Consider the following 27,900-nt stretch of genomic DNA (forward strand, 5'->3'; position numbering starts at 1 on the left):
TTTTTGGTTTTTTTTTTGCTTTGTTTTGTTTTTATCTTTTTGCTTCCTTGTCTGAAATCCCTTTGGGACTAGAGCAGTATTATTTTATGTTACCTTTTTTAGTCAAGGCAGTGCCAGAAAAGCATATCTACCTTGAATTTAGTGTTCAGAATGCAGTTATTGGACTGTATCTGGGGTATAATTTCAAGTGTTCAAATGATATCACCCAATTATGTAATAAATGTAAAAGCACTTTGGAAACAACAAATGGCCACATAAATGAAGGGTGTTATTATGTTGGTGGGTAAACATAGACTTTTACATAGTATTTGATGAGCATTCTTTTCAAAGAAAGCAAAAACAACCTAAATAATGTCACTCGATGATTCTATTAAATAGTAGCATAATTATCTTTCCTTTTAAATTTTCACTCTGAAAAAAAAAATGCAACCATTTGGCTTAAAATCCCTGACTCTGTGGGTATGTACAATAAAATTTCTTAATGTGCTACCTGCTTAATACACCAAAACCTGTGGTTTTCTAGGAATTGGGATGACTCTTCCAGTAAGCTCCACTGAGTAAAGAAGAGACTTAAGATCAAAGAGCTGACACACTATTTTTCCAACTTGTTTGCATACATAGTTGAAATTAGCAGTGGGATAGTTATAAAAAGTGGATACCTTATTATGTGTATTGTGAATTTTTAAATGGCAATTGCAAAAAGTGAATGATGTAACAATCATTAAAAAACCTTAAGGAGGTAGTTTTGTGTTCTACAAGTGTAGGTTTCATAGCTGCTTCCTTTGAAGTAAAAACCTCATCTCTTTGTAACTGGAATAGGTTCTGAAGAAACAAAGCTTCAAGAGGTTCAGATGGGCCATAAAAAATGTTGTAATGTCCTACAGGAGAGATGTGATTTATAAGGTAACGTATTTTTTATGACACATCGATGTTTGCAACAGACCAGGTCAGTTAAGTAAGAAGTTCAGATTTAAAAGGAAAGAGCAGCAACGTAACTTTACTTTACAGGTGTCATTTGGCTTAAAACAACCTCTGCTAACCCACTGACTGAATCATTTTGAATGTGTGTAAGTGGGGTTTATGTACCAAATGTGTACTTTTCCCATCTATGTGCAGGAGCTAGGACCTCCCCAACAAAATGGTTTTTAATGAAATAGGCATAAAATGTGCTTGACAGTGGTCTTAAACCAGTCTTGGGATTCTTAGCAAATCTAGGTCTCTGCCATCAGATACCCACTTCAAAAAGAGGCAGCAGAGCATAATGGTTAAGGGGCTAGACAATCTGGGTTCAAAAGCCACTTCTGCCACATGCTAGATTGATACAACCTGGGTGAGTCGCTTGCTTAACATTCCTGCACCCCAGTTAACATATATTTGAAATGGGGATAATAAAGCCCCCCCAGAGGATTCTTTTGTGAATTAAGTAATATTATATACTTTATATGTTTAACTCTGTATTCAGTGCATGGTAATGAATTAGTTAAGGCTTGATGTCATTTTCAGGCATTTATAAAGCATTTATTGAATAGCTACTATGCACCAGACAAAGTATACAAGTAAAGTCTGTATGTGTATATCTTCAAGTAATGAAGCCAACCATATGCCACTTCTGCATTATCTGAAAATGTGTAATTAGAGTTTTTAAGCAGTTTTTAACTACTAGCCCATTAGCAAACAACAAACACTGTGACACGGTGCAGAGTTTGCTTACTTGGCCAAATGCAGATAATGCAGCTGCTCCCACAGCAGTCAGATGGGGGTGTGCTGATTGCAGGGCATACTGAACCCTGGGACCATCTCTAGAACGTGACATAATTTCAAAGTTTGAATTATTTGAATCACTTCTAAACAAGCCTTCAATAAGTTTGTTTAGTTATTTGAGAAAGTCCAGGCAATCCAGTAAATGTCCTCCATTTTTCCTGCTTGCATATAACCAATGAGAACCTAAAAAGAAAAGGGCTATAAAGTAACTAATTTCAAAATCCATAACGTCTACATCATGGCTTGGCTATCTGGGTCAAAATACATCTCCTGCAACATAATAACCACATGCTATAAAATATAATTGATATAACAGTATAGGCCAATAGGGTGAGTCTTCATTCTGACCACAAACATTAACATTACAAAAGGGTTCTCTATGGCAATTACACAGTGAAATACCATTATGCATATCTTTCCATGTGCAGTTATAGCAGTGTCTAGATGACCCTGAACATCTGTAAGAAAATCAAAAAAGTTCAGTCAGCTCTCCAGATGTCCCCAAATAGCATCGTGTTTGGCTTATGGACAAAACAGCTGGAGTTTCATTTTTCACTTTATTTTCTTCCAGATGTTAGTCTCTTGAAGACACAACCTCTTTTTTTTTTTAACTTAATTTATTTACTTTGAAAGAAAGAGAGACAGAGAGAGAGAGAGAGAGAGAGAGAGAGAGAGAGAACCCCAAGCAGATCCCACACTGCCAGAGCAGAGCCCGATGTGGGGCTCAGTTCCACAAACTGTGAGATCATAACCTGAGCCGAAATCAAGAGTCAGATGCTTAACTGACTGAGCCACCCAGTTGCTGCAACACAACCTGTTTTGGAGTTTTTTTTGTACCACTTAGTGTTGAGGTTCTAACTAAATCTGAAAAATGAAAAGGTTTACTATATATAAACACGTTTCTCCTCTGTTGAAAGAAGCTGTTAGTAAAAGATATGTTAGACCATACAAAGGGATTAGTGGTTGAGACAGAAGCAATGAACAATTTAACAGAAGAGATGGCATGGAAGTTATTGATTCAAGACATAAAAACTTTGTCATGCTTGTGTGTATAGAAAATATGTGATCTGAGAGGTGCCTGGGTGGCTCAGTTGGTTGAACAACTGACTCTTGATTTCGGCTCAGGTCATGATCTCATGATCCTGGGATCAAGCCTGGAGCCCCGCCCTGAGCTTCACACTGGGCGTGGAGCCTGGTTGAGATTCTCTCTCTCCCTCTCCCTCTGCCCCTTTTCTGCTTATGCTCTCTCTTTCTCAAAATAACGAAAACAACAACAAACAAGAAAAAGAAAACAGAAAACAGAATATGTGGTCTAATATTTGTAATTTTGGGATTTTTAAATATTGAGGCAATGTGCTATAGTGGAAAGACATCTGGAAGTCTTGGGCATGAGTTCATATTCTGTCTTTTACTTTCGACTTTGTGACCCTCAATTTCTTCTCAGGTAACCAACCATCCCAGTTTGTCTGGGTCTCCCCTAGCTTTAGCACTAAAAGTCCTCTGCCAGGGAAACCCCTCAGGATGGCTGGTCATCCTACAGCTCACCAATAAAATGAGGGTAATAACTTACAGAGCTGTAGTGCAGACTGGTGAATAAGTAAAGCATCTAGTACAGCCAAAGTACAGGGTCCCCAAATAGGAACTATTATTGTCATTATAAATCTCATCCACATTTCCTATTCTGTTTCCTCTTAAAGTGTAGGCTCTCCTGTTTCCATTTTATTCAACACTATCAACACTTCACTTGTACTAGGATAGTCATTTTAACCCCATCTCATTCTCAAAAGCACTTAAATTTCTATGGTGAATTTTTCCTCATTGATTCAATGGTCATCAATTTTATGTCACTGTCACTGGAATGCAAGAGATAACTTTGTTTTTCCTCTGGGCAGACCTGATATGCTGCTGTAGTTCAGGTATACATTGTGGAAACTCCTGTGACCACAGCGAGCCTGACACACAGTAGGTACTCAGTAGGTACTTGCTAAATGAAGGAATGATGCATGACAAACACAGGTTGAGCTATGGCAACCCAGTTGTGGCCTTTCTCTTCTCTACAAACTCATCTTTTCTGTCATGGATCTCATCTACTGTGGAAACATTGTTATTATCTTTCAGAAATCAAAGAGGTGTATTTCCTTTCCAGAATCTTCCATATACCTATTGATCTTTAACAAGTGACTAGTGTAGTCTGCTCCCACTCTCTGGCTTCCAGATTGTTCTCTGGTTCTCAAGTATCCAGTTGCTCTCCTGCTGTGTTGAAACAACCATTGGCTGTCTCTAGCCTCATCACTGGGTCCAGCTCCAAACTCAGAGAATATTCTTTTGAATCCTTCACATTCCTCTTTTCACTCCAGTTTATTCTACCCATATTGTAGCCATCAAGCCACTTGTTCTTTTTTCTCTGTCTTCCAACTCAGGACCCACCTCCTCCAGGAAGCTTTTTTTTGATGGGTTTAACCCAGTATCTAGCCTTTCTGTGACCATATCAGAACAGCCATCCTCCCAGAGCTCTGGCTGCCAGAATCAGACAGAGCTGAATTTTGAACAATAACTCTGCCATTTACTGTTGCATGGCATTACATCTTTAAGCCTCAATTGCTTCTTTGATAAAATGAGGATAAGAATTGTACTTGTGATGAAACGAGAATAATAATTATGAAAATTAACTGAGGTAAGATATACAAAGCTTGGGATAGAGCAGACAATTCACTCTTATTCACCCTAATATTCCTATCACCGCTAAGATTGCTTACCTCCCTTTATTAAAATTCTGTGGAGGAGATTAATTGTGAGAATTCTCGAATATGTATCCCCAACTACTTTGTGATGTCCTTCGTAGGCTCCTAATATCCATCACAGGACTGATTCTAGAAGCTATAGAACCTGAGTATGTGAGGAAAGATATGTGTTTGGGATGTATAGAGTACCAGAACATTTAGGTTCCCCAAATGACCTTAAAAGTGAAAATATAAAACCTGAATAAAAAAGAAAGTCCTCAGTGGGGACTTTTCAGAACCACAGGAGAGAAAAAGGAAAACTTATACTCCTGACCTCTCACCTTAGCATTTTTCTTCCTTCTGCTTTCAAGCAGTGAATAATCAACATGTCAGAGTTCATTTGGATCTAAATCCAATTAAGTCTGACCTTAGGGATAGTTACTCATAGCTCTCAGCAGGTGTGTGCTTGGAAGAAATCGTCATCTATGCCCTTTGTTCCGTCTTTAAATTACCCAAGTTTATGGTCCTGACCTATCAAGCCTAGCAACACTGCCCATTGAATATACAAGGAGAGCAGCTGCTAGTTTCAGTGTCTAGGCATCTGTGCTGGACAGGATTTTAAGAAATCACCTCTAATTATTCTGCATGAAACAAATCTGAGAGTTGAAAATTTTCTATAACTTTAATATCATTCTGATGCTAGTTGTGGGACTCAATGACTCTGCCCTTGGTTTCATCATCTGTGAAGTGATCTGTTAGATTGCTGCCAGAATTAGCATTAATGTTTGTAATTGAAGTGGCACAATACCTACCACATAGTAGGTGCTCAATTAGTGGTATTCATGATGAAAATAATTGGTATTATTAAGGCATTACCAGGAATTTCAAATATTTCAAATTTCACACATTATTCACTGTGGGAGGAAACCATGTGTGTGTGCAAGTATACACGAATGTACATATATAAATTCTTACATTTATCTTCCATTAGTAATGTCCATGATTTCAGATTGGCTTCTAAAGTCGTGTTCTAAAATACCTTAATCAGATCTTCACAGTTTCTGCAGCATGGTTTTTCTTGGGTAAAAAAGGAGAAAGAGGCTGTAAAGGTGAGCACTCACAATGAATCTGATATTCTGCTAGGTGCTCTTCATATATTTTTCTCATCTATTTCTCATAAGTTCCCTGTAAATTATTATAATGTCCCTTATACAGAGGAAACAGATACAAATATAAATCAGAGCACAGATGCAAACCAGGTTTGACTAATTCTAAATTACTCTCTACTTTGGGGGGCACCAGAAGATTTGGCTTCAGGTCTCAACTTTGTCCCCTAAGTAATTGTGCTCTTGAACAAATTATCTCACCACTCTGGTCGGTAATTTTTTAATTCATAACACAAGGGGGTTGGATTAGACTTTTTAAAAGATCCTTTCCAGAACTACAAGTTTAAGATGAGATACTCTAAAAATAAATCTCAAGGCAAAATAAAATAAAGGGACCAGGTTTCTGTTTTTAGTCAGTGTGTTAACAATACTTCTTCCCAATATCATAAAGAAAAGAAGGAAAGCAGAAGAACCTGTTGGTCCTTGCCTTAGGATACTTCTTTTCCAGACCACTTTTATTTGTACTCTGGTCTGACCTCTGAGATATCCTCAGGATACTGAGGCTATTCTCTTTTCCCTTATTTTTCTACCAGCCTTTTAAACGATAGTCAGCCCAATCCCATACAGTGGGACAGAACTTCGTCTATGGTGAGAGAGCTGAGTGGTGCCTCCCTCCTCTTTCCCGTGTTCTTTTGAGTCAAATGACAGGAAAGAACCCATTAAGAGTCCAGGAGAATGGGAAGGGAACTGAGGCTTTCTTTCCATGAGAGGATGACCAAATAACCACAGAGAGGATAATGGCTAGGTGTTGTTAATTCTCTGTTATTCTTTTTCTCCACCATTTCTTCCTTTCTTTAGTTAATTCTATTAATCCTTAAGAACCTGGACCTGGAAGGTTTTTTGTTTGTTTGTTTGTTTTAAACTCTGTCTCCAATGGCTCCACCCCTTATTCCTTTCACTATGCTATGGTCTCACATTTTTAGTAGAGCACATACATTGAATTGTGCTTATTTAGTTGTCCATGTGTCTGTTCTTTATTTAAATTTATACTACTGTAATTATATCAATACACAGTGATGCATACCATGGCTCCATCATTGTCCTCTACTGAGCAAACTATATTATCTACATCATTGTGATCCTTTGCAGACATTGTAGAAGGAAAGCATTCTCATGTTCAAGAGGAAAATTGTGCCCAGCTTTAATAAAGCCTGATATATCTGGCCTAGCCAAATAGATACATTAAAAGCCATTGCTTTGCCTTACAAAAGTATTAAGGAGAACTTTGTTTTAAGACCATATTACCCTATTGAACTTTAATATGAATGTATAAAGATTTGATTAATATACAACTGTTTACAGAACAGACTCTCTCGCTAGACTCTTAGCTCCATGAGGACAAGGAATATATTTCTTTTCCACTCTACCCCAAATGCCTGACATGTAGTAAGTGCTTAATAAATATGATTGAAAGGAATGAGTAATGAGAGAAAGGATAAACAATTACAACCTGATTTTTAAATGAGGGACCACAGTGTATTGCCAATCCTTGCTGCATATCAGAAATGACCTTAGAAATATTATTTTAAGCTAAAGAAACAAAGTGTATTAAAATATTTTAATTATCTTTTGAGGGGACGTTGAATAAATTTGTTGTATACATGAATAATCACTTCTTGTTGATGCCATAGGATGAGAGACAGTAGGCATGAGTGGATGAAGAGAGAAAAGTGCAGGTACCTGGATCATTTGCTTGTTTCTGTCTTTGTAGTAATAACATTACTCCTAGTATGTGCCCTTAGATTGAACAGTAACAGTTAGCTCTGAGAAGTTAGAATTTTGCTCAATAAAAATAATAATATTAACAGCAGTGAGTAGGAGATGATTGTGTGCTGTGCCACATCATCATCTTTATTGAAGAGAAAAAGCAGAAGCAGGTGACTGGCGATTTCCACAGATAAAACTGAATGGGGATGAGCCAGGCTTTGAATTGAAGCATCCCTCAGAAAAAGCGACTTGAGGATCTGAAATCCCTCCTTATCTTTCAAAACAGTTGCCATTAATATGCTGTTTACTCAGCCATTATCAATGTGGCTACCATCCCAGTTTATACCAGATACAACCAGGTCGATTAGTGGCAGAAGACAATGAGCTGCTCAGGGTTAAGACAGAAAAATGACTGTCTTAGTTTCCCTACAGTTTGACCTCCTTTCACCCAGGAATCCCCCTGCCTTTATTTTGCAGGCTACATTCCAGCCCCACAGTAAACACAGGGTGTATTTTCTCTGTAAACAGTGTTACAAGTGGAGGGTTAAAATGTTTGCTTTGAAAATTCTTACTTAAGCAGTGAGACCAAAAAGGTTCACTCTCTGTCAATAGGTTTCTCATCTTATATGATTTGGAAGGATCACTCCTCTCTCATTACACACTTTATAATACCTGGAAGCACATCAGGGGTATTTGGAGCAGTCTCAGAAAATGAATGACCAGAGCTTTGGCTTCTGAATTTGGTCCAGCCTCTCTCCATCTCTGTCTCTTTGAGTAAAGTTGAAGCAAAGTCTAATAAACTTTAATGCTGGAAGGTTGTCATGACAAATTAGAAGAAGTTAGCATCAACTCCAAGATGCATGATCCTATTCTAAATTACTGAAATTAAATAATATTCTCTCCCCTAAAAAAAAGTTTAGACTATTTTAACAAGTCTATAACTCACAATTTGGATAGGAAGGTGGACATTAATTATAAAGGGACATCCAAAACTAAAATAATAATCAGGACTGACTGTTACTGACCAGTGAGCTCCATGATAATAGACCAGTGACCCAATTATGTCTGTTTTCACTCATCCATGTACTCTTAGTGTTTTGCAGAGAGCCAGGCACATAGTGGGCTCTCAGTAGATATTTTAGTAAATGAATGAAAAGGAGGTATGAGTGAGCAAATGAATGAATGCAGAGCCAAGCCTACTAGACCTGGTCACATTGTTTGTTCACTATTCATGGACCAGCCACACCCAGCACTTTTATTTATTGTAAAAATAAAACAGGAACATCCAAGACAACTTTGAAGGGCATTCTCCCTCCCTACCACTCACCCATCTTGAGGATAATGGATCTTATTTACCTGAACCCATAATGAGTCCAGGAAGGGATAGCAATTCCTGTAGACACTTGGAGACACAGGCCTCTTTCTGGAATACAGAAAGATGCATTGTTTCAAGGAAGTTCTGAATGTAGGTACCTTAGGCCTCTGATTCCATCCTTGCCCAGGGTAAAGGAAATTGCTCTGCATCAAAACCAGACATGTTTATGTTACTTACCAGAGGAGCATAGTAAACACAGAAGTACAACCAACGGTGGCCTGGAGGAGATGTAGGATTGGCATCTACCTAGAGTCACCAAGGGCACAGCTATGGCCATTCTTTCTTGCATTGTGAACTCTACAAGGGATTATAAGGTGCAGAGAATTACACTAGTAGTAAATCAGATAATTTCTCTTTTCTTCTTAAACATTTACAACACTTCTTTAGTATTCTTCTTCCATCTTTGGATACAGTGGTCATTTTATTTCCTTCCATGTATTGTCTGTGCCTGAAATGAAGAACTACACAGAAAGACATAGAGTGGAAAAATTCCACTGCCGTCCCATCTCATAAAGTTATCCAGCTATTAGGGACCCTGAGACACAATGTTTCATAAACCTCCTTCAGATGATTTCCTGAAAACAAGTAATACCTTACAATATAAACAAACTATTCTCCTCAAGTATGATTAGTATATAACACTTTCAGTGACCACAAAGCACTAAATTCCAGAATATCTGGTCAATCTCCAAAGCTAATCATAAAACTGTCAACTTCCTTTAAGATGAAGAGTATCAGGGGTGGCTGGGTGGCTCAGTCGGTGAAGGGTCTGACCACTGATTTTGGTTCAGGTCACGATCTCACAGTTCCTGAATTGGAGCCCCACCTCGCTCGCTGTGCCTGCTTGGGATCCTCTCTCTCACTCTCTCTTTGCCCCTCCCCTGCTCACACTCTCTCCCTCTCAAAAATAAATAAATAAACATTAAAAATGAAACAACAACAACAAGATGAATAGTATCAATAGCCAAGGAGGGATTTAACCCTCTATCTACGGTACTTCAAGGTGGACCATGGGCAATATTTCATGGGGTTCTGTCCATAGGCACCTTTATTTCCAACCAGCATCCTTCACAGGCTTCATGTTTAAGAAAGTGAGAATGGGATTATCTGAGAGGAGTTAGAAACACTTGTTTGCAGTGTTTAAATGTTAAAGGGCAAAGGACAAAAGAATGACCCCTGGAAACTTCATCTGTCGGCCTGTCTCCTCTGTGAGTATAAAATGTCACTGCGGGTTATCATTCTAGGCAAATGTTACTAGAAAAAAATGTCAAGTTTAATGGAGATCTGAAAGTTCCTTTGTATTTTTGTTCCTGATAAACTTCTATCGTTTTATAAGTAGATGCAAATGCAAATTTTTATAATTTGACCTATTGTCAGAAAAAAGTCATAAAAAATACCAAAATAATAAAAGATAGCTTGCTCATTAAAATATGTTAATCTATCTAGATATTAATTTAAAAAGCTAATTTATTTTTGCTCCGAAATCCTTTACAACAAGAGAAATAAACTGCCACTATAAAAATCCCCACATGTTAATGTCTCAATAAAATTTTCAAAACAGCTAAAAATGCGATGTTTACCTCCTCAGGTAGATTATGCAATGTTCTAATGAACCATTAATTCGACATAGAAGTTACCCTGGATTCTTTCTGTTTGACTTCTTGGAAGAAGGTCCAGATTATCTGTCTACTACTTTGACTGATACAAATTATTTAAAATGGGAAACAGAATAGTAAAAGAAAAAGACAAGAAGGAAACATTTAAAATAAGGACAGATTTAGAACATAATTGACTCTGGTCATCTATGAGCAGAGATCTTGAACTTTGTAGCTTTTAAAGATGTATGTAAACATACTTGCATCTTTCATTCAAGTATTTAAAACTAGTCCTTATTTGCAAAGTGTACCAAGTTACTCAGGGAAGTTTTACTACAGTCCTTAAAGAACAACAAATATGCTGAGTTATTTTTGCAAGTAAATTTCTAAATGATTAGAGTGTATTAACTTAGTATTATAAACCAATGAATTCTTCCTGACTAGGTTTCTGCCAGAAGCAAATAATGAAACCTTTAACCAGGAAATGACAAACCTCCAAATTCTTCTGAGGATATTGCAGTAAAATGATTATCCTGTAATATTAGAGTGCATGAACATTACAAAGGAGGTTTAGAGGCATAAGGAGTTTTCAGGACTCATAACATTTTTTTCCCACAGAAAAGCAGGTTCTTGGTCTATCTCCAGAGGTTAAAGGGAAAGATAAAATGATGTTTAAAGTATGAGTTTTTAATCACCTAATTTGGTTTGATGACTATTCCCCAATATATACCTCAAGTGTATTGTTAATAAAACCAATCTCAGAATTTTTTCAGCTATGTCTTGTGAATTGTTTAAATAGCAACTCATACACACACACGCACACACACACACACACACACACACACACACACTCATACTCACATTCACGTAGGCTCTCTTGGGTTAGGTAAAGAACATTAGAGCATATGTGGTGGAAGCCACAAGATCAGGCCAGTTCAGTGTTTGTTTCTCTTATACATATGGTCACATACTGAAGAATTGAAAAAAGAGATGGACCAGTTAAGATGCTTTAAGCTCCAAGCAAGAGGAAATCCACCAAAAATGTTACTGAAACCATGAGGATACTTATTATCTCAAAAAAAAAATCCAGAGATAGGACTTTAGGATTGGCTAATTCCCTGGATCAGCATCATCAATAATCTGTGCTCTATGTGTCTCACACCACCTGTAAAAAGTGTGTATGTTTTTTCCTCCTTTCATGAGGACAGTGAGGCTCAGAGAGCTTAAGGCACATGTAAAATGTCATCTGTTTATGGCTGAGCCAGGACTTCAGCCCACTCTGAGTCTTGAGCTTATTCTTCTGATCACAGTAAAAACACAATACATTACAGATGTTAAATATCATTAAGAGAGTGAGATAATACTTATTAGTAAACACAATAATATACATTAGCATCCATACAACTAGATTTGTTGATTTTACAACTACCAACTCCCTGTCTTTGCTACACACTTTAGAAAATATACTTCGAAATGTTCACCTTATGCTTGAAATATTCATCCCAAAAACCTTTAGTTTTTTTTTTCTCACCTTCATTTTTTTTTTATTTCATAAAAGTGTCTACTTTCTGTGTGTCCATGTATGGTTGTATAGCTTGGGGACTGACCAACTGTCATCATGGCCCTAAATCTTCCACTTCCTCCCCATACCACCCTTGCTCCATCTGAAGGAATCCCCTCACCATCCATTAGAAGAATGTCCTCCATTTTTCTGTTTTGAAAGTTTCATTAGAATTACCAATTTAGGTCAGAACAAATATCTAGACATTGTATCCTAACATTTTCCAGGAGATAGGCTCTGAGTGGAAGTTTCAAGTGCATGATTTTATATAGTCTGTGCAATAGCTCTGTGAAATAAATATTATTATCTCTGTTTTTACAGATAAAGAAATGAGGACTCTGGGGAATTTTACAGCTCACCCCATTACACACAGCTATTAACAAAGTTAGGGATTATGTTCGCTCATCTCCCATGCAATTTCCACTATAATAAATTAGGGGAGAGACAAGATTCATTAAGTGAGCAAGACAGCTGAGTGGTTGGACAATCCAGAGTACGTAAGGCATTGGGATCAAGGTGGAGAGAATGAGATGCTCAGAGGAGACTTAGAGTGGAGAAAAGTGGCAGGAGTGAGAAGGCCAATGACAGACATTTCCTACTCATTGTTTTTTCCAGACTTAGACTCTGCAGCTAGGCCACTTTCCTATTTATTCTAGTTTCATTTGGTGATACACAAATTGGGAAATTGCAACAATCAGTATGTTCAACTGACATCACATATTGTGGACATCTACAAGGAAAAAAAGAAATTCCTATTCCACATTGATTTGAAAAGAAATAAATAATATCTGGAGTTTGCAGTTGAAAATCTTATGTTTGGAAGGATGACCAACCACATGTAAGTCACAGGCAAGGCACTGAGCCACCCACTTGGGGATTTTATCCACCATTCAACTGGGAGGTAAAATGGGAATTTTATTAATGGGCTGGGATTGTTATTCATTTACACATGAGGACAATGCAGAAATGTCCAAAGGAAACAAATATTATATTATATTATTAAAATGTTGCCCTAAGCTATAAGTGATGTTCTAAAGGAACTGAAAATCTAGAGAAGATGTAGTTTTATTCCTCAAAGACTGGAAGCACATGAAAGCCAGTATGATGAAGAAACTAGTCATATGTTTTTATTACTAGAATCTGGGAGGTGGTTCACAAATGTGTTTTACTATTTACATGAGATAGCTGGTCAGCTCATAGGGAGCCCACCCACCACTGATTGCTACAGGAGAATATTTTGTTTCTCCCCTTCCTCTCATCCTCATTTCTTGTCACTCATACTTATAGGCAGGTTTGTAGACACTTATGCCAGAGATCAGCAAGACCTGGTCTCCTTATCCTTCCATTATTCAGAACAAGCCATTATGTAATGAAGAAACCCTGTTTTGTTACTATTTACAGATATTTATGTTCATAGTATAATTTTCTGGCCTTATTAAGATGAGATAGATGAAAGTGCCTGGGTGGCTCAGTCAGTTAAACATCTGACTTTGGCTCAAGACAGGTCTCACAGTTCATGGGTTTAACTCCTGCATCAAGCTGTCCGCTGTCAACACAGAACCCACTTCAGATCCTCTGTACCCCTCTCTCTGCCCCTCCTCTGTTCATTCTCTACCTCTCTGTCTCCCTGTCTCTCTCAAAATAAATAAACTTTTAAAAAGATGAGATAGATGAAAATGAAGAGGAAAGAAAAATAGAGGGACATTAGACAATAGAATAGAATAGACAATAGAATGTCATTCATTCTTTCATCATTCATCATTCATTCATTCAAAAGTCAACACATATTTATAATTGCCTGTTATATAACGAGGTACCCCCTTAGGAACTAGGGCTATCCAATTAATCAAACCTGTTCAATTTACCCTCTGGGAACTTAGATTCTGGTGGGGAAAAAAAGAAATAATAAATAATAAAAGCAACCACATAGCATGACAGCTGGCATTAATTGCTCAAAAGAAAAGTAAAGCAGGGCAATAGGATTGAGAAGATGGCGTGTTGATATTTTATGCTAGGGATCAGGGAGTGTGGTCATGTATATAAAGATTCATTCATTCAATATTTATCGACTGCCTTTGAAGAGTTGGGTACTGTGCAAGATACAAGATGAATAAGATATGGTTCCTGCCCTCCAGGAGCCAACAGCTCAGTAGAGAATCTCGCCACCTGCTCCATTAGGCAGACAGATTAGAAGTCTCAGGGCATATTGCAGCAGGAACATTGTACACAGTGACCAATCTGAACAGATTGTAAGTATTCCAAAACTCACAGTGGTTTTCCATAAAATAATTCTCACTTCAAGTAAACATTTTCAGTTGGTGAGTAACTCTGTTTTCCACCAACAGCACTCATATTTAAGGGCTTCCTTAATGCATTGATGACTTGTTTTTCTGATTGGTTGCCAAGGTTCGTTTGGGTCCTTATTGAAATGTACTTACTTAACTCCTCCAAAGCAACTTGGCTGGTTTCTTGTTGCTATACTGGCAAATGCTGCCTCCTGTACTGAAAAATTTGTTATTTCTGAAAAATGTGGACTGTCCCTGGACGGTTTTCATGAAAATCAAAGATAAAAAAGAAATACAGATTTAAAAAAAAAATAAGGGATGGAGAACAGAACTTTGTTTCCACAAGATTTACATAAATGTAGGTCACATCCTGGATGAACCTAGTTTTATCATGCTTTGTGCAGATACCTGGCTCAGAAATTCCTGATTCATCAAGAAGACAGAGGAAAGTATAATTATGGTCAAAACACTAGCTTTTATAAACAAACTGCTTTTCTTTTTTTGTGTGTTATTAACACAGCCTCCTTATCCGGAGTTTTACAAAGGTTGTAATAATATAACATTGTTAAAAACAAATCTCAATCATGTGAGAGAACAACACTGAGCTGAAAAGTCTTTGTTTTCCTGAAGACAGAGCCTTTTTTGATAGGGGATGGGAGATCATATCACACACAGTTGTTCCAGAGGACAGGAGAAAGAGTCGCTGAGCTCTCTGCTAGCACAAATGATGCTAATCCACTCGCTCTGCAGGCTCCACGTTGGAACCTTCTTCCTCTTCCCAGACTCTCCGACACATTCCTCACCCTTTGCCACACTTAGAAGACCCAGGAGAGGAAATTATTTTGGGGAGGCTGAGACACAAGCACAGGTGGTACCACTTGTTATAAACTTTTCAGTTTTTGTTGGGGCTGTGAGCCAACTTTATAGTGGTTTGTTCTGTCAGGAAACGGAAGCAAGAGTTTTTGGCCCTGGCTGTTGATCGACTTGTGCTGTTGCTGATTTCCACAGGTTGCCATTTTGCAGAGGACATGTTGCTTCTTAGTAGCACCTCAGGGCCACGGTGCCAGCCTGAATTACTGCCCAAAATCCTTATTTCTTTACTACTCCAAACAGTGCATTTGGGCAGTTCTGTCAATTCTGTATTGGAGAAATTTCACACCAAAATTTGAATTTTGTTGACATATTTCTTTTTTGGGCGCACCAAGGGAAAAAACAGTTTGTAGTAAATTTATTCTTTTTCCTACGCGTGGGAGTCCTTCCCATTGGTAAAGTGTTCACTCTTATCATGGCCTCATTTATAGCAGCTTCCAATGCTGTGATCCTGTCAGCTTTAGGGGTAAATGACAGACAGGAATTTTGCTATCAAAGTTAATTCCAAAGGCCATGAAAAGTCAATCATTAGATAAGATCAAGAACTTAGCTCTAAATATAAACTCTTTCTCAGCACTTGCAAAGAATACTACCAAAGTTTAACCCTGCCCTAAAACTCCCCATAGGAACTCTGCTCCTCACTAAGTATCCTGTTTTCTAAGGATATCATTCACAGTGAAATTTACTCCATTGAATCTCCAATAAATGATTCCGTGGCTTATTTTCATATCTCACTCTTTTTTTTTTTTTGGTGATAAGGTACCAACAGAAAACTTCCATTTTCAGCTCTATGAACTTTGATTCACAGAATATACTGGAATTAAGTAATTTCTCAGGGTGGCCTTCCAAACCAGGGATAGTGTCCAGTTATTGGTGGGTTTGGCTTAGGTTATGCTGTTTATTTGTTTGGGTTGTATGTTTTGAATATACGCCCAGGGCTTTTAAAAAGAGTGATGGGAACATTCATATAAGTGGAATTAAAAGCAAGAGAACAGACATTGCCAATACTTTAATTATGAACCTATCAACATATGTACTTATTTGGGAGTTTAAACAGTGTAAGACAAAATAGAAGGAAATGAGTGGGGACCTAGTGGTTTTGAATGGGATGGCTGCCTTTTCTTCTTAGCATGAAGAGAATAAAAAACATAAAGCTCTTCTACCCTTTCAGATGCCCAAAGATATGGCAAACTGCCTTGTGTCCATTTTTCCCAATATCCTTTGCACTTTGGGCATTATCAGAACAGAGGATAAAACTACAGTAGTCATCTATATTGGAGTATATCTGAGTTGGAGTGTATGGTCTGAGTATATCTCTGCCCCCTCCTGCCCATAGTGTTTTGTTCAAGGTCAAAAGGACCAGCACATCATGGGCTGCTGAATTCCAGAAGGAAAGGGAAAGATTGTGGTGTGTGTGTGTGTGTGTGTGTGTGTGTGTGTTTTCACGCTGGCATCTTACGACCCTCATGGTTTTCTATTGCCCAAGAGACAAAAACCAAACTCTTTGGAATCTTTCTTCTTTTGACAAATTTCCCAGAAACTGTAACCATAATAGCTGGAGGGTTGTTAAACAAGGGAGTATAACTAAGGTTGGGGTGGTGAACCAAAGGAATTTGGAAAGTTTGAGAATTGGGAAGATTGGGGTGGTTGACACACACTTCCTTTTCCTTTAATTTTTGAGGATTTTTCCCTCTCACATCTTCCTTTCCAATCAAGTGTATTTCATTCCAGACATAAAATCAAAATCCTCTTCTCCCCAGTCTCTGTGTGGATTAGGAGTAATTATAAGGTAAAACTAACATTGTCTCCTCTCTTGAAATGCATACTTTTCTTCTAAAGGTTTATTGAGGGGTCTATTTGGCTTTTTCCCAGAGTTTTATATGAGATGGTATTTCCAAGGTAATATTACACTGATCCAATATAATGTACGGTGGGGGGCAGGGTGGCTAACTGAGAACATTTTACTTTTAAGTTAAAGAAAAAAAACTGATGGCAAAAGACACACACCAACACTAGTAGCTCATGGCAATTCTCTTCCTGAGTTTAACAGCTAGAACTAGTTGGTTCCCAAATACAAGGCTGAAGCCGACTGAAATGTCCCAGCAGGCTGCTGGGTTTGCACTACAATGTCCAGCAAATTTCATGTAATTACAGCTGCCTGCTGAAGGAGGCCTGTGGTCTCCATAGGCTGTTAAGACCTTAGTTATGGCCAGAAGGGGAGTAGGTAGGATTCAAGTCCTGCCACCAATGCCAGAAGCTAGGAGTGCCTTCATAGTGAGGGCAACTGTTAGAATGAGCCAGCTGTGCAAAGCAGAATCAAAAAGCTTGTAGATTTAGGTAAAATAGTGCCACCTGTGATTTTTTCCCCTTTTGAAAAGTATGGAAGAAAAAAGGCAAATCCTAGAAAAAGGGAACTAGCCTCTTCAGAAGTGCCAGAAACTGCTCAGCTGTACTGGGTTATTTTCCTAGGAACAATGCAAATCAATGAATTTGAACTGAGTTATCACTGCAGCTTTCAGAAGTACCTGAAAAGCTTTGCCAAAAATTCTGACTCCCCATAACTGGCCCAGAGGTCAATTCACGGGTCTGGGTCATGTGTAAACTGGATGTTTACCATCCAAAGAATTATTAGGAGCCTTAAAAGAGGTGTTTCAACGTTCTCTGTGAACTGCAAAGTGCTGCTCACGTGGTCATATTGAATAACATGGCATGGAGAGCATTCCTTGCATTATGGGGCATGGGGTGCTAGCAACTCTTAGAGAAATAAAAGAAGGCTGCTCTAAGTTGTGTAGTTTACATAGCTGATAGTTTTTCTATTATTAGAGTTCACCAAGAAAAACTTCCCTCTCAAGAAAATGAATTCCTTAAGCAAAAATGTGTGAGCAACATCTTTCTCTCTCAAAGTGGTAGTTTTCTGTTATTTCTGATTTAACGCTGAAAATAACACACAAACATCAAGACTCAATCCCAAATGTTTTCCAAGACAAGTTTCAATCTTTCTGCTCCTTTCTTTCTTTGTTTTAATCACAGATTTATTGGGGGTGGTGTGGCTGGAATTTCAGTCAGTTGATGGCATTTCTTCCCCTTTGAATGGAACTGCAGGGGATGAAAATCATTAGGGGATGTTTGTATTGTATTTGGATGAAAGGGTTTTCCTTAATATGTGTGCCCTGCTTGCAGCCTACATTCTTCAAATCACTTAATAGTGCAGAGTTGACATGCCTCACACACAGTGGAGGCCTGAATGAGTGACCAATGGGATGAATGGGCACACATGAAAGCCAAGTAGAAGGAAACGCTAAAAACACGGCCCTCGTGTATGAAATTTGGGCTGTGTTTCATTTGTAGTGACTACCTAAAAATGGAATCCAGTCAAAAGGTTATTTCTTTTTCACTTATAAAATAAAAGTGCTTTTACAAAGAATCCCTAAGCTGGAAAATATTTTAGAAATAATCTAGTCTAGTGATTTTCAAATCATACTTCCTAGAGCTGTAAAGCAAGGTTACTCCACCTTGGCTAAACATTTGAATCACTTAGGAAGCTTTTCAAAAAAATATGCTAGAGCCTCATTCCCAAAGAATCCAATTCAGCTCATATGCACTGTCCCAGGGCATATGTTTTAAAAGTTTTCCAGATGACTCTAATGTACAGCCAAGGTTGTGAACCTCCATTCTAGGGGTTTGGCAGTCGAAACATTTGGAAATGTGATCTGATAAGTGCAAGTATACGCCCTGAGGACAATATAATAGAATGTATTAAATGGGGAAACTTGGGATGTGCTTGTGCCCTACAGAGTTCCCATGAATTTTAAAGAAAACATTAGACTTTGGAAAATTCAATTAAACAGCATTCTATCATGTATTCCTTGTATAGGACATTCTGCAGATGTACAAGGTATGCACAGAGATTAAGACCCAGTCTTTCTCTTAAAGATTTTATAGTCTCACAATCTGGGATTTGGCCTGTGGCAGAGGCATAGGGAAAGAATGATAAAAACAAGTATAGATATAACTTTAATAAAAGGCAAGTGTGTTATGGATGGCACAACAAGGATCGAATCGCAGACAAAACATTCCAGCTTTCAGCATCTGGTCTAGTTTCTCATCTCTTCTTCACCCAATATAGAACTGACCAGACTGAGCAGTTATGACATCCAAACCCTTAGAACACAGCCTGTTCTGGGGCAGCACAGCTCTGAGATGGAAAAGCAAAGCAGGTGCCTTGTTCCTTCTGACTTCCACTTGGTACAAGGTAGGATGTTTCCTAGAGCCTGAGACTCACTAGGTAGGAGGTCCCTTTGATAGAAGGGAAAAAGTAAAAAGAATGGGTGCCAAGTGTCCTTTTCAGGACTGTTTCTAGGTGTCTGGCCGACCACTGGTTTCTTTGCCAAGGGGAAGGCAGAGAAAAACAACTGTTTGACCTCATTTGCTTTTGTGCTTCTCAAAGTCAAAGATTGTTAATAGCCCATGTTATCATCCATTGATTCACTTAGCAGATATCTTTTGAGATCTCCTTAGGGTCCAGGTTCTGTGCTTATTGATGGCCATACAAAGAGTGTGGACATGCTCAGGACTTAATAGTTCACAAATATATGCAATAAAAATATAAGCAGATACCAAATAAGAAAATGAAAGAATGGGAGAACAGAGGCAGGACAAATTCATTGTGTTTAGCGGACTGCAATAAAGTTTGTAAAGAAAGTGGTATTTCACATAAAAAGGGCAATTGACAACCAATTTATTTCCTCTTTCTCCCTATCTCCACCCTTCCCTTCCTTTACTTCCTCAAATATTTATGAAGTACCTATAGTGCTTAAAGCACTATGATGAGAGTTTTGGGCTTCTAATCAGACATCAATCTGTTCTCAAAGGGTGGAGAGGAAATGTTTCCTAAATATGAACACCCACTAGAAATCGTTAAGTGCCGTAATTAAAGTGTAAGTAAAGATGAATAAGACAAAGATAGGGAAAAGTTTCAAAAGTGACTGAAAAAGTTGTAGTCGTGATGTTTTTGTTTTTGCTAACTTCACTGCTTTGAAAACTGCTCCTGAATATGTGCAAAAGCATCTACAGCTACACTTGGGGACATTGCAGTATCTGGGAAGCAGGTTGAGGGCTAGTAACAGACCCCTGTCAAGGATACCGGGACCATTTTTTTTGTACTGGTCATTTATAATCCCCAGCCTGTGAAGAGATATACTTACTATTATGCGGAAATCAACTTGTGCTATGTCACTTCTGAGTTTCTGAAAATCATTTTCTGAAACTCTATTTGAAAGACCCTTTAGAAATAAAGTCACAACTTTTTATGGCGTTCTTGCTAAAAATGTGAAAACTGAACTTGATTGGTGGACTCAGAAGTCTTAGAAGCTTTGAAAAACTGCTGTGCTTCAGGTTTTACCCTTGCTTTCTTTTTCTTTCCCGCACCGCCCCTCATCCTAACCATTGAATCTTGAAGCACATTCTTCTATTAAGGAGATTCAACACCCTCTACAGTAGTTGATTGTGAGTCATTAACATCCTGTGGCAAGTCCTAGTCTTGAAAGATAAGAGTCAACCTCATGTGATAAAATTTTAAACAAATGCTGCTTTCCTTTTTTTATCATTCTCTCTCTCTCTTTTTTTCCTATCATTCTTTTAAACAATACGAACTTGGCTGGCCACAGAACCAATAATAATAACATTGTAGTTTAAAATTTAACTTTATTTCCAGGGTATAGCCCATGCCATTGACATTCTGTAGATAGTGAAACTAAGCTTTTCCTCGTTCAAAGACTCTTGCTATCCCTCCCAAGAAATATATGTGATTCATTTCTACCATGTGCCCCATTCTTTTGCTATTCAGCAAAATGGAGCCTGCTTTACCAGTTTTTGGTCTCTGTAGATTTCCCTTTTATTGAGTGATTAATTACTGGCTTTCTGGTGACTTCTTAATCTTTTTCTGTATTTTAAAATATTCCTTCATTTCGAAATTCTCTAGTGTAAGATACAAACTCTAAATGGAACATAAGTAACCGTGATTACTTTCCTCTTTGTTCAGCTTTGCCTTTACTACCAAAGACATCATTTGGAAAATGTATTAAAAATCACAAAAGTTTAAAACTTAAAAATAAACACTAAGCAGTTAGTTTTGTCAATGAAAACATTAGCATTTAAAGGTTAAAGTGACAAAAAATGTGCTTATTCCTTGCATTACTAATAGTGTCCATTTATGTTAGCAATAGTTGTATTTTTAAAAGATGCTGCAAATATATAAAGATTGGTGGCCTCTGAATATTTAAACACAATATACTTAAGACAACAAAACCAAAACACACTTTTATTGTTAGGGAATATTGAAACCCACTGCTTAATGTATGAGTTAATGGAACTTCTTGACAAATCACCTGTTAAATTTTAGCTGACAGCTTGTCATATATTAATTATAAATAATTGTAATATACGGCTATCGTAATGCATGCAACAAAAAAGAAAGAAAGAGAGAGAGAAAGGTAATTAGAGTATATCCTTTGTTTTCCCCCTTCATTTCTTGCTCACAGGAAAAAAATGACCCATGTTTCACTTGGGTTGGGATAGTGCCAATGGTTAATGGAATGCCCCACTCTACTAAAGAATTTAATGGGAATATCCATTTGTCACAGTCACATGCTGTAATCTCCAGTAGCAGAGGCAATGGAAAATAGCATCGTACCATAACGTCCTCTACACACTGCAGGTGAGGGGGAAATGCAGCAGCTGAACTGAACAGAGTCAGGGTGCAGGGCCTGGCTTTTCTAGGCCTGTCTTTAGAGGAAGATGTGGATTGCTTTGCTTTAAGAGAACAGTGCTGTGCTGCCTGACAGCAACAAAAATGCTGCCCTGGAGAAAAAAACAGTGCATTTCTTTCACATGGAGAAAAACGTGAATGTTTGCATAGCAAGGCTCAGAATCTCTAACCAGCTTTTTGTCTCCTGGAAGCCCCCTTGTTTGTAAAAAGACTTTGATTGGTGGAATCAGAAAGACCAGGATTAGACTCTCATTTCATTTGCCTCCTAGTTCTGTGCAGGAGCTTCCCAATCTGAAGGAGGGCAATAACAGCACCTAAATGTGCAATGTTACTGGTAGAATGCATAGGATTATATGAATAAAAAGTAGCATGGCACCTAAGTTACAACTGCCTTCCTTTCTTTTTTACAACTTAGGTGGAATTATGGTATAGTTTGATTACTGAAGATCCTGTGTTCCCAAAGAAATCAAAATATTGTTTTGTGACTATATTTAATATCTGTTTTACCTTTCTCAATTGCCAGTTCTGTGTTTGGACTAAGAAGTAAGCTCCTGAAAAATGCTGTATGAATTAAACTGGGAAAACTCTCTCAAATGAACATTTTAACACTTGTAGAGATTAATGGTCATTTGAAGATTAAAACCATAAATTATTATCCCATTTGTGCATTTAGCAGCAAGTTGGTGAATTATATTAAACATGACTAGCACCTATACGACGAGGTCTCAGATATTCATTTCAGTACCTTATGAAACTCTTCACCATCTTCAGAACATGTCCCTTGAACCTATGTCATGTTTCTCCATTACAAATTAAATTAAAAAAAAAACTGGCCCTCACAAAGAAAATATCATCGACAACAAGTATTTGATTCCTTGGTTAATAATATGTAATTGAAAAAGAAGTAAAAACACAAAATTGAAAGTCAAACAGATATAGGTTTAAAATTCTAGCTTGGCCACAAGCCAGCTATATCAGCATAGCCAGATTAGTCTCTGGATTCCTGTTTCCTCACTTGTGCAATGGGGCTAATTATACTTAACTAGCAAGGCACTTGTTAAGATTGGAGGCAAGGCAGTGGCTTCGAAACTTTTAATTACTAGTCACATGATCAAAACATAAGTTTTACAGAACAATATTTAGTATATGTAGCACACTCTTCTTTCTTTTCTTTCCTACTTTCATTTCTTTTGCTGAAAAAGTTGTTTATGACCTACTAGATTTGTGACCCATGACAGGTCATAATGTGCCTTTTGTAAACAGTGGGATATCATGATGTTTAGTACATAATACAAGAGTAACAAATGATTACTATCATTGCTGTTATGATTATTTTTAGTCTTTTTTAGGATGTTTCATTATAGATGAGAATAAAATCTTTCAAGTACTTCTAGGAACTAACTCCTTTGGACGGGGTCCAAAATAGACTCATACTCATTGTATGCTGAATTATGCACTAGAGGGGGTTGTGCTATAGCAAAGTTCCTATATGCTATTCATAACAGAATGTTAGAGTGGAAAGGAACTAAGAAAATATCTAGTCCTATTTCTTCACTTCTCTTCATGTAAGTATTTATAGTTTTAAAACAATCTATATTTATTGCTCATAGATAAGTGGGAAAACAGTTTGACCTAGAACTAGGGGTAATTAGGAAGAGCTGGGGGCAGGGGAACACTGGGTCATGATATCTGCATTTTGGGGCTGCTTCTGCCACCAAATAGTTGGATCACCTAAAACTCTCAGGGACTCAGTTTCCTTACCTATAAAATTAGGTGATTTCAACAGATAATTAGCCCACTTCTGATGTTCTTTGATTTCAAATCTCCAGATAGCAAACATTCCCAGAGGTTATAGGAGATGCCACAGAGTGCTGTTTTGTTACAAATCTGTTGTGAATGTGTTAATATTTGTATATGAGGCAGCTGTCTTACCCCACCTCTGTAGGATGTGCACAGAAAGTCTGGCTTCTTTGTTTCTTCCATCTCCTCTTCCTCAGCATTGTTGCCCTGAATAATGCTGGATCTTGTACAAAAATAGCTTGGACTTGCTAGTCACCTTATCCCACTGCCACTTCTTTTTCCAAGACATTTGGTTATAGTAGGACATGAGCATCTAGGACCTCATTGTATCAGGAAAGTATGGTCGTCCGGCTAACCTCACTTACTTATATTGTTCTCTGTCTGGATTGTCTCTTCTTTCTGGATCCCTTTGCTACCTGCTGATTGCTCACCTTAGTCATGATCATCTCTAGGTTCTCTAGGTAGTCTAACTTGCTATCAGCAGGTTACGTTGTTACTTCCTTGACTACACTCTTAGACAGCAGTCAGCCTTCCCAACTGGGATCTTTTAAAATAAGGTCAGACCTGGTCAGATCATCTCTCTCTTTTTTAAGTTTATTTATTAATTTTGAGAGAGAGAGAGAGAGAGAGAGAGAGACATCAAGAGAGGGAGAGAGAAAATCCCAAGCAGGCTCCTCACTGTCAGCACAGAACCCCACGCTGCTCCATCCCACAAACTGTGAGATCCTGACCTGAGCTGAAATCAAGAGCGGGATGCTGAAACAACCTGGTCAACTCTTCTTAAATGTGGCAGAGGGATGTGTATCTCTCCACCAAAGGCAACAGCAAAGGATTGTTAGGGCTTTAAGAACTTTTCTGTTTGTCCTTCTGACATCCAACTTTGCAGGATGAAAATGGGACTCGCGGTTTATGGAGGAGAATGTGGCAAGGAGAAAGCCGAATCAGTTTACAGTGTACACCTTGAGTGAGAATCACCTGCTCAGATTTCTGAATCCATCCTTAAGGCACAGGGGCAGTTGTCCATCACACCTGCTCAGCCTCTCAGTTCCTTATGTCATCAAAAAGCCTGAAGGGTACACCTTGCTCCAGAAGCTTGCACAGGTATGAATTTCTTCTAAAGTTTTATTGTAAGGCTGACCACACACACACACACACACACACACACACACACACACAAGTACAAGGAAGAGTCAGGCCACAACGATCCCTCCTGCCCTGTCCCCTCACATGCTGGAAAACTGAACTTAATTTAGCAAGGCTCCTGCAAAAATATGTGACTTCTTTTTGGAGCACAAAAGAGGCTGAGGATTACTGACCAATGCTTCAGTGTCTTTCAGGAGTACAGCATGCAGCTGGAGGCAACAGTCAGGATGCTGGATCATCTTACCTTTGCCCTTTCAAAAACAGCCTTGAACCTGCAGGCATAAGTATTTTGTGTATGTGCTGGCCTGAACGCAGAATGGGCAAGGGAGGGGTTGGAGGCCCTGACTTTATTTAACCTTTCTGACCAAGTTTCTAATAAAATTTTGTTAGGCCAATTGCCAAAGGTGGCTCCCAGCTACTGACTTTGTCCACATGCTAGAGATCCTGTGAGGAGTGACGAAGGTTAAAATGTGCCTGTTAGCTAACAATCCACCCAGTGTGTTCTGTGGATGAAGGGTTCACAGATGAAGCTTGTGTAGCGGAACAACTGACTGCATGTCTAGGGAGAGGGGTTTTACGTGTTCTTCAGACAAGCTGGGAGCAGTGAATTTCCAACATCCTAAAAGGGGGTAGCATGGAAGCAAAACAAAGGTTATCACAGTAAGATTGATTCCATACTTCCTTTCCTCTCTGACTCTAAAGTAGATCCTACAAGCATCCCTGAATAACACTGTCAAGGTGAACTGGGGCGGACACAAACTGTCTCATCAAGGAGCGCTCCTTGTATTATTATAACTGCTTTGAATGGGGGCGCGATCAGCATTTTTTTTTTCCTCCAGTGCACCAGGACACAGAGCAGGAAGGACCCGGGTGTGCATCTCTTAGGAGAAGAGTGAATTTGTTAGAGGGGGTCTTTTCTGGCCTGGTGGATGGATGCTGGAGAGTGACGTCACCCCACCCCCTCCTGTGTGTGTGTGTGTGTGTGTGTGTGTGTGTGTGTGTGTGTGGTGCGTCTCCTTCGCCCAGCTCTTCTGCTTGCCCCTCCTTCGTCCAGCTCCCCGGCCCTTTCAGTGGGTCAGTGGTCCAGATTCAGGGATTCGCCAGCGGGCGCAGCGGGCCTGGCTCTCCCTGCGCCTGGGCGCACCCACACTCACACTTCTCGCACTGGCAACGCGCACACACACTCTCCCAGCGCCGGGGCACCGCGATTCTGTGGGATCCCCAGCACGTTACGAGGATTTTAGAAATCACTCAGACAAGGAAACAAAGAAAGAAGCTTTTCCAATCACTTTCCTGAGCTTTTTGATTTAATTTCCCCACCAAATCACCTCGCCTACAACCGTAACCACCAGGTTCAGGCCAGGTCCAAGGTCTGGGCTGGACTGGCCATCCCACCTCCTGGCTCCCGACTCCACTCGGGCCGGTCTGCAGACGTCGCCTTACCCCCTCTCCCCCGCTTCCCCTCTTTCCCCGCCGGCCTCAGTTTCTGGTTACCTCTCGCGTGCGCTTCACTTTTGGGGGGAAGAAGAGAAGAAGGGGAGGGAGGCGCTGAGGGGGGCAGCCGAGTTGCTATTTGTGGCCAAAGAATCCTCTTTAAAAGAAGCAGCAGCAGGAAGGAGGAAACGAGAGAAGCGGAGGGAGAGGAGACCCGGCCCCGGACCCCCCAGCCGCGAGCAGCGGAGCATCGAAGAGCGGGAGGAGGAGGAAGAGCAGGAGGAGGAGGGAGAGCAGACACAGCGGCGGCGGCAGCAGCCGGCGAAGCGAGCGCAGGGCGAGCAGGAGGAGCGGGAGGAGGAGAAACCGCCGCGGAAGCCTCCGGCTCACAAGGGCCAGGAGGACGGCCCGGGAGGAGGAGGAGGAGGAGGCGGAGGAGGAGGAGGAGGAGGAGGAGGAGGAGGAGGAGGAGAAGAAGGGGGTAGGGGTGGAGGGAGGGCGGGGGGACGCGCTCCTTTGGATGCTGGATTTCGGGTTTTTGGACTCACTCGCTGACTCTCCTCCACTTCCTCGCTCTGGACTGGGCTGGCCGTACGAGGGCCGGGCGGCGGCAGCGACTGAGGGGACTCCCGCGGCGGCGGCCGCAGCTCCGCGAGATTAAATTGGCCGCCCAGAGGCGGCGGCTCGGGCAGGCGCGGGCTGCGCGGCCGTGGCGGGGCGCGAAGGCGCTGGGGGAAAGTGCTGGTGGCGGCGCGGGAGGCGGTGGCGGCGGCTGCCCGGAGCCAACATGACCAGGTAAGTCCCCGAGTGACCCGGCCCGCCCCCGCCCCCAGTGTCCTCCCCTCCCTGCGCTCGGGGCTTGCCCCAGAGCCCCGCTCCGGCAGCCCGCGTCTCCCGGGCCGGAGCTTCCCACTCCCGCGTCCGCGAGCCCAGCGCCCCGGCAGCCGGAGCGCACACAGTTTGCTCTTCTGAACCTCCTTGGGCAGAGGTCCTCCCCTGCACGGCTTGCCTGTGGGTAAAAACTCAGACCCGGGAGAGTGGAAATTCTAGAGATGGAGGGTGTTTGTTTGGATGGACCCCCGCTCTCTCCTCCTAGGATGGGCAGAGTATTGGGGAAATGGAGGAGCAGTGGGGCAAGGCGACCCTACCCAGGGATTCTGCTCCGTATATGTCTGTATCTATCTTTTTTTTTTTTTTTTTTAAGAGGCAGTGATTACTGTTTTAAGAAGGGCTGGTTATGGTGAGGGGGCGAATTCTTTTTCTTTCTTTCCTCTGAACTAGTGGGGGGAAGGAGAAATAGCAGGAATCGAAGTCTACAAGGCTGCCATAGAGGAGGGGGATTGTTTTGGAGACCTTTCCAAGGCAAGAATCAAAGATCGTAGTTCTGCTATGGGAAGCTGCTGTTTTTACTCATTCCGTAGGGAAGGGGACGCAGAATTTATAATGAAAAATCCAAGTTGCAGGAAACAATTTAAAAAGAAAGCCACAACAAACCAAAGGTTCTTTGCTTTTCTGTCGATTGATTGTAGCTTTTACGTAGGCATGTGGAGAACTTGCATTGTTTATCTGCGAGGTTGGTTTTCATTTAGAAGCACTAACAAATGAAGTCAGGTTTCTTATGCTTAAAAAAAAAAATCTTGAACACTAAGTATGAGATTGGCTTTCATTAATTGGGTGTTCTAGGATTCTGAATAGTAGTTCAATTCCCCACAATCCG

The 27,900-nt window shown here is 39.9% G+C and overlaps 1 protein-coding gene and 1 long non-coding RNA gene across 44 annotated transcripts in view; one reads left to right on the plus strand and one right to left on the minus strand.

Moving 5' to 3' along the window:
- On the minus strand, positions 1-26,866 carry LOC128312001 (uncharacterized). The gene is made up of 4 exons (XR_008290768.1): positions 26,732-26,866; positions 8,907-9,026; positions 5,457-5,558; positions 1-1,944 (listed from the first exon to the last, which is right to left on the minus strand). It is a non-coding gene; the product is annotated as an uncharacterized LOC128312001 (long non-coding RNA).
- Positions 1-27,900, plus strand: part of PTPRD (protein tyrosine phosphatase receptor type D) — a 2,170,985-nt gene that overhangs the window by 1,620,980 nt on the left and 522,105 nt on the right. Inside the window, exon 1 of one of the 43 annotated variants that reach the window (XM_053204225.1) lies at positions 26,841-26,978. The exons of the other annotated variants lie outside the window; for them this stretch is intronic. The gene's annotated coding sequence lies outside the window, so the exon portion shown is untranslated. Of the gene's footprint in view, positions 1-26,840; positions 26,979-27,900 lie in introns of those variants that run through there. 43 annotated transcript variants of the gene reach the window in all.

This window comes from Acinonyx jubatus, chromosome D4, assembly GCF_027475565.1.
Source record: "Acinonyx jubatus isolate Ajub_Pintada_27869175 chromosome D4, VMU_Ajub_asm_v1.0, whole genome shotgun sequence".
NCBI classification, from domain to species: domain Eukaryota; kingdom Metazoa; phylum Chordata; class Mammalia; order Carnivora; family Felidae; genus Acinonyx; species Acinonyx jubatus.